The sequence below is a fragment of the Pipistrellus kuhlii genome, unplaced genomic scaffold (genome assembly GCF_014108245.1).
Source record: "Pipistrellus kuhlii isolate mPipKuh1 unplaced genomic scaffold, mPipKuh1.p scaffold_m20_p_25, whole genome shotgun sequence".
NCBI classification, from domain to species: Eukaryota; Metazoa; Chordata; class Mammalia; order Chiroptera; family Vespertilionidae; genus Pipistrellus; species Pipistrellus kuhlii.
Genome location: NW_023425524.1, coordinates 3,810,256 through 3,820,726, shown reverse-complemented (window position 1 = coordinate 3,820,726; position 10,471 = coordinate 3,810,256).

Below are 10,471 nucleotides of genomic sequence, written 5' to 3'. Positions count from 1 at the left end.
GTAATATAAATAAAAGTGAGCAAATAGAAGTAACAGAGGAGGGCTAAATATCCCCTTGTAACTTAACACAGGTGAATATTCAGTTCCATATAACCTAACACATAGGTGAATTTTGGAGAGAAAAAAATATATACTAGAATAACACCTAAATAATATTTTCTCCCCAAAATTAAAAATTACACTTTATTTTATTTTTTTTACTCTTTCTGCATCATACTGAACCTTTGCAAAAATTCTGAATAAAACTGGTAAACAACTTCTCATTATTAAAATGTTTTTGAATATACTCGTATAGTGCTTAGTTTAATTTAGAAAAAGTTGAACAAGATTTTCAAACCGAAGGTAAGGAAAAGAATATCTGCAGATTTCCTTTCAGAATTTATTCCAAAATAAGATTGAGTTGTCACTATAAAAAAATAAATCATGTTAGAGGCTAAGAGAAAATATTTAAGCAAAATGCCACCATATAGGAATATGAATCTAAGGATGAGCATGTTATGTTAGAAACTGTTCCTTTAGGTGGATGGTTTACAAACCTCTACCCTAAGAATCTTAAATTTTTCTGACATCGATTAGATAAGTAATTCTGCATCTAGTTCCTCTTCCTACCTTGTCCTTGAGTTCTCTGAGGGGGGAAATAAGAAAGAACTGCATTTCCATCTCCACCCCTAATTTATCTAAATTTAACAATACTTGATATTATCTTTGGTGACTATTTAGAGTAACAGAGTAATAAAAAGTTATTTTCTTCATTTGTTTACAAGGAACAATGCAAAATAGTAACCAGGCAACTAGTAACTAGAAGCTATCTTCCTTCCTTATCTGAAGGTTTGGGTGGGGTGGAGGGATGAGTGTCCTGTGTAGCATTGTTTAGTAGTATTGGTTATTGTTCTTCAGCATGGAAATCTCCAAGTCTAAGGTAACACCCGTTGTCCAGGGATAACAACAGCCATTTTGATGGTTTAGCACTTGAACTTGGAGCTGAGGCCCTGGGTTTACCTCGAATCCCTCTTAGACCAAGTATTATTCTACTTGAAAAGGACACCTTGGCAACCATTGGCACAGGACAGCTCAGAGGCTCACCTGTAGTGACTCAGTGGGAAGCCTGAGAGGTTACTGGAGGGCAAGTCCCAAGTTCTTCAAAGCATTTAGTTTCTTTTACAACAAGTGGGTGAAAAGGGAGTGTTTGGATTCTGGAAAACCTCCCAGGGCTTTTTAATCACGGTTTTGCACATGTGAATATATTTAATAACACAGTGGCCCTCAACCTGCACTGGCCTGGCGGACAGGAGGAGTAATTATACAGCCATGTGACTACAGGGTGTAGATGTCCTAGCGCAACATGTAATAATACGAGAAGCTCTAAAGTCCCAGTGTGAAGGGCAAGGGAGACGAGCTGAAATACACTGTTGCTCAGGAACCAAGGGAATCCAGAGGCCTAAGAAGATGCCAGAAAGGAATCGTCAAAGAGATACATATTTCTGCAGAAGAGGCAGGAGGGGAGACCCAATATATAAGTTGATACTTTGCATCCTTTGGACAACTTATTTTTTCTCCCTATGTGTATTTGTTTTTTGTTGTTGTACTTGTTGTTAGAGGTGTTTATTAATACCTATGTGTGTCCCTAGTGAAATAGGGGTGGAGGGCACCTCATTTCTCAGTGTCTATTTTTTAAAAAATAAATATTTTTATTGATTTTAGGAAGGGAGAGGGAGAGGGAGAGAGAGACAGAAACATCAATGATGAGGGAGAATAATCATTGGCCAGCTGCCTCCTGCATGCTCCCTACTAGGGATCGAGCCTGCAACCCAAGCATATGCCCTTGGGTGGAATCGAACCCAGGACCCTTCAGTCCAAAGACCAACGCTCTATCCACTGAGCCAAACCCAAACCGGCTAGGGTTCAGTGTCTCTTTAATAAGGACACTAATCCCAGTCATAAAGGCCCCACCCCAAATACCATCATATTGGGGATTAGAGCTTCCACATATAAATTGGAGGAGGAGACAAACTGTTTAAAACAGCAAACTATACATTAAGAAAATTGTTTTAATCCTCACCCAAGGACAGGTTTAGAGAGAGGAATGGAGAGCGAAACATGAATCAGTTGCCTTCCAAGGCCTCCTGCTGACCGGAAATGGAACCCCACCAACTGAACCACGCCAGCCCGGCAGAAATTGTACATTTTTACCTTAGACATGGAGTAACTTTAGTTACCATCGTTTCTCGACTTAAATTTCTTAATAAAACTAAATGAAAGCATTCATCTAGCAATCACTGAGTACCCATTTCAGGAACTGCTAGAATTATTTAAGCAATGATACTATGTAGGGTAAAATAGGGAGGGGAAAAAATATGTATTTACTAGCATAACACCTAAATTTTGGAGGAAAAAAATATGCATATACTACTAGTATAGCACCTAAACACTGTTTTCTCCCCAGAATTAAAAATAACGCTTTATTTTTTTTATTACTCTTCCGGCATCATACTGAACCTTTGCAAAAATTCTGAATAGAACTGGTAAATAACTTCTCATAGTTTACTCCTATAAAAACCAAAAAGTTGAGAAAACGTCATCTCCTTTTTAAAGTCAAATTCCTGCCGTCAGTTCTCACTATGCAGTTTAAATAGTGTGGCCATTGGGATTGATTAACGGGGATAACTTCACATACATTGGTTACCTGCCATGACTTTCAAAATATATTCGTTAAAAGATAACCTGCGATAAGCTATTATAATGGCATCCCAGTTGTGCATTAATAAATATCCTAGTTTAATGAGGCTTGTGAGTAGGTGACTATTTGGTACTCCCTTGATACGTTCCTTTTTAAAAAAAAAAAAAAAATATATATATATATATATATATATATTATTGATTTTTTTACAGAGAGGAAGGGAGAGAGATAGAGCTAGAAACATCAATGAGAGAGAAACATCAATCAGCTGCCTCCTGCACACTCCCCACTGGGGATGTGCCCGCAACCAAGGTACATGCCCTTGACCGGAATCGAACCTGGGACCCTTAAGTCTGCAAACTAATGCTCTATCCACTGAGCCAAACTGGTCAGGATGATACGTTCATTTTTATTGGGGAACACTTTGCAGAGAGAAGCCGGATTCATCCTGCCCTTGCCTTAGAATCACCTGTTAGGGTCAAAGTGACGGATGCTCACGTCCACACGGTACTTGAGTGACAGGTGGCAGGTATGACGAGTGCGAAGACCATTTGAGGTCAATTGGCAGCAAGAGCAAACCTTGAGAGCAGGCGAGAGCGTGACTCCGAGCCTACAAAGGCCCTCTCGCCCCTTTCCCAGGAACACGGGAGCTGAGCTTGGGCCAGCTCGACTCAGGAGTCTCCCCCACTCTCCCTGGGAGCTTATCTGAAACCTGATGGTGCTAATTTGTCCATGAAGAGACTGGGAGGAGGGAGGAAGTTTGAGCGAGGCAGTACTGAGAGCAGCGAGGGATGGTGAACAAAATGCTGAGTGGTGATGAATCGTAATGCAATCCCCCTGCTTTGGACGAAGTGCCTTCCAGAAGGGCTTGATGGTACAGCACATACTTGACATCTTGCTGAGCACACGGAAGATGCAGATTTGGGGGTAGGGGGACCACAGAAAACAGAGCACAGAGGGCATTATTTTGTATTAGCGCAGACAGTTTAAAATGATGTGCATTAGCTAAAGCCGGTATGGCTCAGTGGAAGAGCGTCGGTCTGCGGACTGAAAGGTCCCAGGTTCGATTCCGGTCAGGGGCATGTACATTGGTTGCGGGCACATCCCCAGTAGGGGGTGTGCAGGAGGCAGCTGGTCGATGTTTCTCTCTCATTGACGTTTCTAGCTCTCTATCTCTCTCCCTTCCTCTCTGTAAAAAATCAATAAAATATATTTAAAAAGGAAAAAAATGATGCGCATTAACCACATTCATATAAATGACAGTTTCTCTAACCCCTGAATCATCCTGCATTTCATATATATATATATCAGAGAGGAAGGAGATAGAGAAATATCAATGATGAGAGAGAATCATTGATCTGCTATCTCCTTCACACCCCACACTGGGGATCAAGCCCGCAACCCAGGCATGCGCCTTGACTGGGAGTCAAACCATGACTTCCTGGTTCATAGGTCGATGCTCAACCACCACTGAGCAATATCAGCTGGACTATCCTGTATTTTTTTAAAAATATACTTTATTGATTTTTTACAGAGAGGAAGAGAGAGGGATAGAGTTAGAAACATCGATGAGAGAGAAACATCAATCAGCTGCCTCTTGGACCCCCCCACACTGGGGATGTGCCCGCAACCAAGGTACATGCCCTTGACCGGAATCGAACCTGGGATCCTTCATTCTGCAGGCCGACGCTCTATCCACAGAGCCAAACCAGTTTTCGGCTATCGTATTTTTAATGCTGTCGGTTCATACACATCAAAGCAAGAGCCCCGAATTTGTGTGGGGTCAGGACCAGCCAGGCTCGGGATGCGGAGACAGCTGAGCACTGTGCCCTCGCCCTCGTGCGTGGGTGGCCCCGCAGCTGTTGATTACCCCTTCCGGCTATAGCAGGCAGTTGCCTCTTTGTGCCTGCAGATCTAGACATCAATCGTAGGTCCACGAAATGGACCTAAACAACGGGCTGACATCAGCTCTCAAAACACGGGCTAGGCAGCCAGATGCAGTCACCCTGAGATGCTGAGCAACCATCTACCATAGCACTAGGCTCTAAAAATTCTAGAGGCAGAAAAGAAAAGCAAAAATAAATAAATAAAATAAAAATTCTAGAGGCCCGATGCATGAAAATTCATGCAAGAGTAGGCCTTCCTTCCCCTGGCTGCTGGCACTGGCTTCCCTTTGGCCCTGGGACTCTGACTTCCCTTGAAGCCCCAGGTTCATCTGGAATGTCATCAGGAAGGGCACCCGGCCTAATTAGCATATTACACTTTTATTATATAGGATCAAAGCTCAGCTCACAAGGTTCGAGGCCATCTTGACCTTCTCTGCAAATGGGAGGGATGCCCGGATGCCATGGCCCACCTGCCATATTTTGGTCTTTAGGACAAATCAAGTGAAATTCTATTTATATCAAGCTTTTCTTGCAAATAGTATTCCGTGTGAGGCGACAAGGGATCACGGTGGGATCAGAAGGGAGTGTGGAGTTTGGTGCGGACTGTCTTAGCTCTGTGTCCTTGACAAATTCCTTAAACTCTTTTGAGCCACTCCTGCCGGGCGGCTGTTGGTCACTTAAGGATATAACGTCTGCAAGTGTAAGTGCTGACAGTTTGCTATGAAGCATTTAGATATTCTAAATATGCTTCATTACAGAAAGACTGGATTTTAGCTTAGGATGATAGTGGTTATGAGATAACAGGGAGTTAAATCTTTGTCATTAAGGAAATCCCATTGATGTTGAGCTGGGTTCTCTTCTAAAGAAACTTGCCTCTCAGCATAACCGCTATGGCTTGTCTCATTTTCGGTTCATATAAAGTATATTTCTAGGATCACGCGATCGCACTCATCTAGGGAAAATGATGAACCACATAGACTGACGAACAAGGTCAGACCCAGAGAGAAGGAGGCATGGATCAGACTGTCGGACCAAAGAGGGAAGGCAGGGGAGGATGGGGGTAAAGGGGAGAGATCAACCAAAGGACTTGTGTGCATGCATATGAGCCTAACCAGTGGTCACGGACAACAGGGGTGTGGGGACATGGGTGGGGAGGGGTTTGGGATGGGGATGAGGGGGTGAGGGGTGAGGACACATATGTGATACCTTCATCAATAAAGAAATTTAAACAAACAAACAAAAATGCACGTTTTTCTGGCCTTTTCGTGGAACTGTAGCTTTCGTTTTGTGTGCGGGAATTTTTGTTAGCTCGTGTCTTTCCTCCGGGTATAACAACCACAACGACAAACCAACGGAGTATATGCTTGAGGTGAAACTGTTCATCACAGTTTGAAGGAAGGTTTTTTTTACCACAAAATGACATTGCGAGACTGTTGACTAAGCTGTGATGAGAACACGCAGAGAAGAGGGAGCGAGCATGCTGATTTGCTCTGAACTGGGAGTTGGAAGTCATACCACTGTTGTCCTCCAGGTGGCGCGATTGAGGCTGTCACGGACTTAAGGGATATAAATCCACCACCACCACCCCATTCTCCCTTGCAACCGGATGAGTGGCTATTATAGTTTCTGAACAATCAGTACCATGGTGGCATTGATTCGATTTAATTGTTACAACTGGCCAAATGGGCAGATTGATCTTAGCAGAGCCTGTTGTTTAAGGACCTTAACTAACTTAATCTCGCAACCCTCTCAAACAAAAAAAAACCTTATCGCTCATAACCAGGCAGCCAAATGATTGTTTTGTGTATTGCTGAAGTCTCTTTGGGTCATAGGCACACGCGTTTTTAAGTTTATTCCTTTGGCTTATAGTAAATAACTCGCCTCTGGAAGGGAGCTATAAAGATACTGCTTTTGGACTTAAAGGGACACGCCAATGTAGCGGAAATAATCTTAAAAAAAAGAAATCGTAGAGATCCTGATCATAAACATTAACAGGAAACACACCCCTTTCAATGAGGTGAAGTCGTGCAGCCTTCACTGTTTATTAAACAGGAAAGAACAACCTGTAAAAAGCCAATATTGAATGACCCGTACGCACCAAATGACAAACAGAAGGCACTCTTTTCTGTTTTTCTGCTTGCTGACACGAGAAGGGTCAGCAGTCACTGCCACTTTTGGGATCCCCAATCTATTGTCCGTTTTCCCAAAATGCAACAATTGAATCTGACTGGGTATGGACCACGGAAAGGCAAACTTGTTTGAAATGTAGGCTGGGAACTTTGCTTGTGGAAATTCACACAATCTATGAAACCCACTGAAATGCCGACAGAGAAATTTATCCAAAGGCTGCATATATCCTTAAAAAATGAGAATTCCACTTCATAGTACTACTGACTTTTTAAAATTATTTTTTAAATATATTTTTGTTGATTTCAGAGAGAGAGGGAGAGAGAAACATCAACGATGAGAGAGAATCATGGATTGGCTCCCTCCTGCATGCCCCCCACTGGGGATCAAGCCCACAACCTGGGCATGTGCCCTGACTGGGTATCGAACCGTGATCTCCTGGTTCTAGGTAGGCACTCAACCACGGAGCCAGGCCAGCCTGGCCATAGTCCTGATTGTTTTTTTTTTTCTTTTTTTTTTTTTTTTCTATCATTTGCTTCTCCTTTCCCTTCCTCCTCAGTTTTATTTTCATTTTTTACTTCAAGCATATTTCTCTCTCCCTTTCTCCCCAGAAACATCACTCTGGCTGTTTGTGAAATGTGACTGCAGACTCGGTGGTCAGCTATGTGCCATCAGAGTAGAGATGGTATAGGGGAGAGGGGTGTGGGTCAAACACCACCCTGGCCACTAAGGAACATGCTGCCGCTGGCCTCTTACTATAAATATTAGCATTTTATTAAACTCATCCCCAGGTTACACTGTCTGACAACCATCCCCACAGTGATCACTTCTTTAGGTCAGTCCATCACTAGCGGCTGTTTATTGATGTCAGTCGCTAAAGCTATTTGAGGGGGTGAATTATACCAGGGCCAAAAATCAGAGGTTGCAACCGTCTTCAGCAGGCCCTGCGTTGACAAAGCACAGGTCAAGGAGAGAGACACCTGTGAGAGAGAGAGAAAGAGAGGGGAGGGGGTTCCTTCTGAAACACAGAGACCTATGAGACCCAAGGCCTCAACAGTCACAACCAATAATCCATCAGCTGGTCACAACACCAGAAGTTCCCACAGTGTTTCATTCAAGTGTGAGGGCTGTAACTCTCACGCCTACAATTTTGAGTGAGACTGGAGAATTCTTCCCTGTCTCTCAAGTTTATCCCTTTATCTCCCACCCGCCTTTGCCCCTCTCCTCCCTGCCATTGCCCCTCCTTTCCCCTTGTGGCCTCGCTCTGAGGTTAGCCTAGAGACACAGCATGGGGATCATCGCTGGACTACCCTGTTTCCCCGAAAATAAGACAGTGTCTTAGATTAATTTTTGCTCCCAAAGATGCACTAGGTCTTATTTTCAGGGGATGTCTTATTTATCCATGAAGAAGAATACGGTACACATTTATTGTTAAATGAAAATAAAGGAAATTTATTACCTGTATACGGTAGGGTAGTACGGTCGTTGTCAACACAAACCAGACAAACTGTGAATCCTACAGTATCAAGAATTTACTCGTTTGTTCAATGACAATCATGTCATCATCTTCTGGAACATCATCATAACAATCCAATTCCTGAATTTCCTGGTGAGTTTCTTGTGACTCCATTTCTTTCAGAATCAGTGGACCAAATCTCTCACGCTTAGCCTAGGAGGGCCTTATTTTTGGGGGGATGCCTTATATTTCACTCAGAAGGAAACCTATAAGTAGGTCTTATTTTCAGAGGATGGCTTATTTTCAGGGAAACACGGTACTTATTTCTTCTCTTGGACAAATCACTACCCTTGCTTTCTCGTTGTTCAGAGCACAGAAGCTCATGTCTCTAGAAATGCATACGGAACGTGAGATAGAAATCATTATAGAACCACACATGGCTTTTCAATCGTAGCAAATAAATTATAAGCGAGAGCTGGAAAGGCTTTGGTGCATTTTCACAGGAAAGGGTCAGGTGGCATTTATCGAGGGTCACTACGTAGGGTGAGGTGTAGGCCAATTACAGGAGGCCCATCCCGTTCTTTCCCCCCCTTGTCCTGGTTCTCAACCCTGCTGGACACCATTGTTCTAATCCCGTGGTCGGCGAACGGAGGCTCTTTGGCCCCTTGAGTGTGGCTCTTCCACAAAACACCACGGCCTGGGCGAGTCTATGTTGAAGAAGTGGCATTAGAAGAAGTTTACGTTTAAAAAATGGGAGGCTCCCCAAAGGAATGCCAATCGTTGTGCTGTTGATATGTGGCTCTGTGGACTAAGGAGTTTGCCTAAATCTAACCTAAAGGAAGTTGCTCTTTCATCAGAGATGGGAGGACCTGTCAGATCGTACACGCGGGCTTTGGATCCGTAGGAATAAAGAACCAGGGCGGGGGTGAGCAGTCGGCTTCGTGGCAAACATTCGTTTAGCGCCTTGTAGGAATGCCACGGGACTTCATGGAACAGACCCGTTAATGGGCCAGGCAGGGCCAGTCCTCCAAACAGCTGCACACACACACACACACACACACACACACACACCCCGCCCCACCACCACCACCTCTCTGCTCTGGTAAACAATGGGCCCGTTTCAGGGTGTTAACTAACAAGAGACCTTCATCTTGGATTTGGACATAACTGGACTCCGACAGTCAAGACTTCTCTTCGCCAAAAGTATATTTTCGTTTCCTTTCTTCCTATAATGAGCGGGGGCAGAATTTCATAATCCCCCTTCCCCCTCCCAAATGCCATCATGTTTAAAAGAAGTGAATGGCCTTCTAGGTACAGAAACTGCTAGGAGATATTATATAACCAGGAAGCAAATTCTTTAAAAAAAAAAAATATATATATATATATATATATTGTATCGATTTTTTTACAGAGAGGAAGAGAGAGGGATGGAGAGTTAGAAACATTGATGAGAGAGAAACCTCAAGCAGCTGCCTCTTGCACACCCCCTACTGGGGATGTGCCTGCAACCGAGGTACATGCTCTTGACCGGAATCGAACCTGGGACCTTCCAGTCCGCAGAGCAACACTCTATCCACTGAGCCAAACCGGTTTCAGCCAACACTGGAAGTTTTCACTGACCCTCCCCTGTCCTGCTTCCCTAGGCTATGGAAAGAGGTGGAGAGAAATTAGAATTAGCCTCTGACGGTTAGGCCGGGGGCCTGAGTTGTTATAAAGGAAGCAGTTGGGTGTTCAACAAACCATCGTGGACAACAAGAGTGTGTGTGTTTATATTGGGAAGCGGGGACGGTTGGCAGAAGAATTCATGGCCTAGGCCGTTTTCCTTGTGGTGACACACGTGGACGTTTGCTGCTCTCTCCACACTCCAATCCGAATCCACGCAATCTCGGGTGATTCTGTGTCTCTACCAAGAAGGTGGTCTCCCTGGCTCAGGTGGGGCGGTGACGGGGTGGAAGGGGATAAGGGGGGGAGGGGGGGGAGGCTGAACCAGGGCTATCAGCATCACCCCCGGCTGTAAGAATGGTCACTTTTACCCCCCTCTGGTGCAGCTGCATTCTTGCCCTTCTCTTCTGGAACTGAGCTCAAATGGAAGGTGAGTTCAGGGAAGTCTTAGCCCCGCCTGAGTGTATTTTTGCTTCTGCTGTTGGGGTGCTGGCCGCTTGTTTAAGTCCTTTCTAGGTGCTTCCATTGGGCCTCAAGGAAAGGCACCACCCTAGCAAGTTTGGCTCAGTGGTTAGAGCGTCAGCCTGTGGACTGAAAGGTCCCAGGCTCGATTCCGGTCAAGGGCACATGCCCGGATTGCGGGCTTGATCCCTGGAGTGGGGC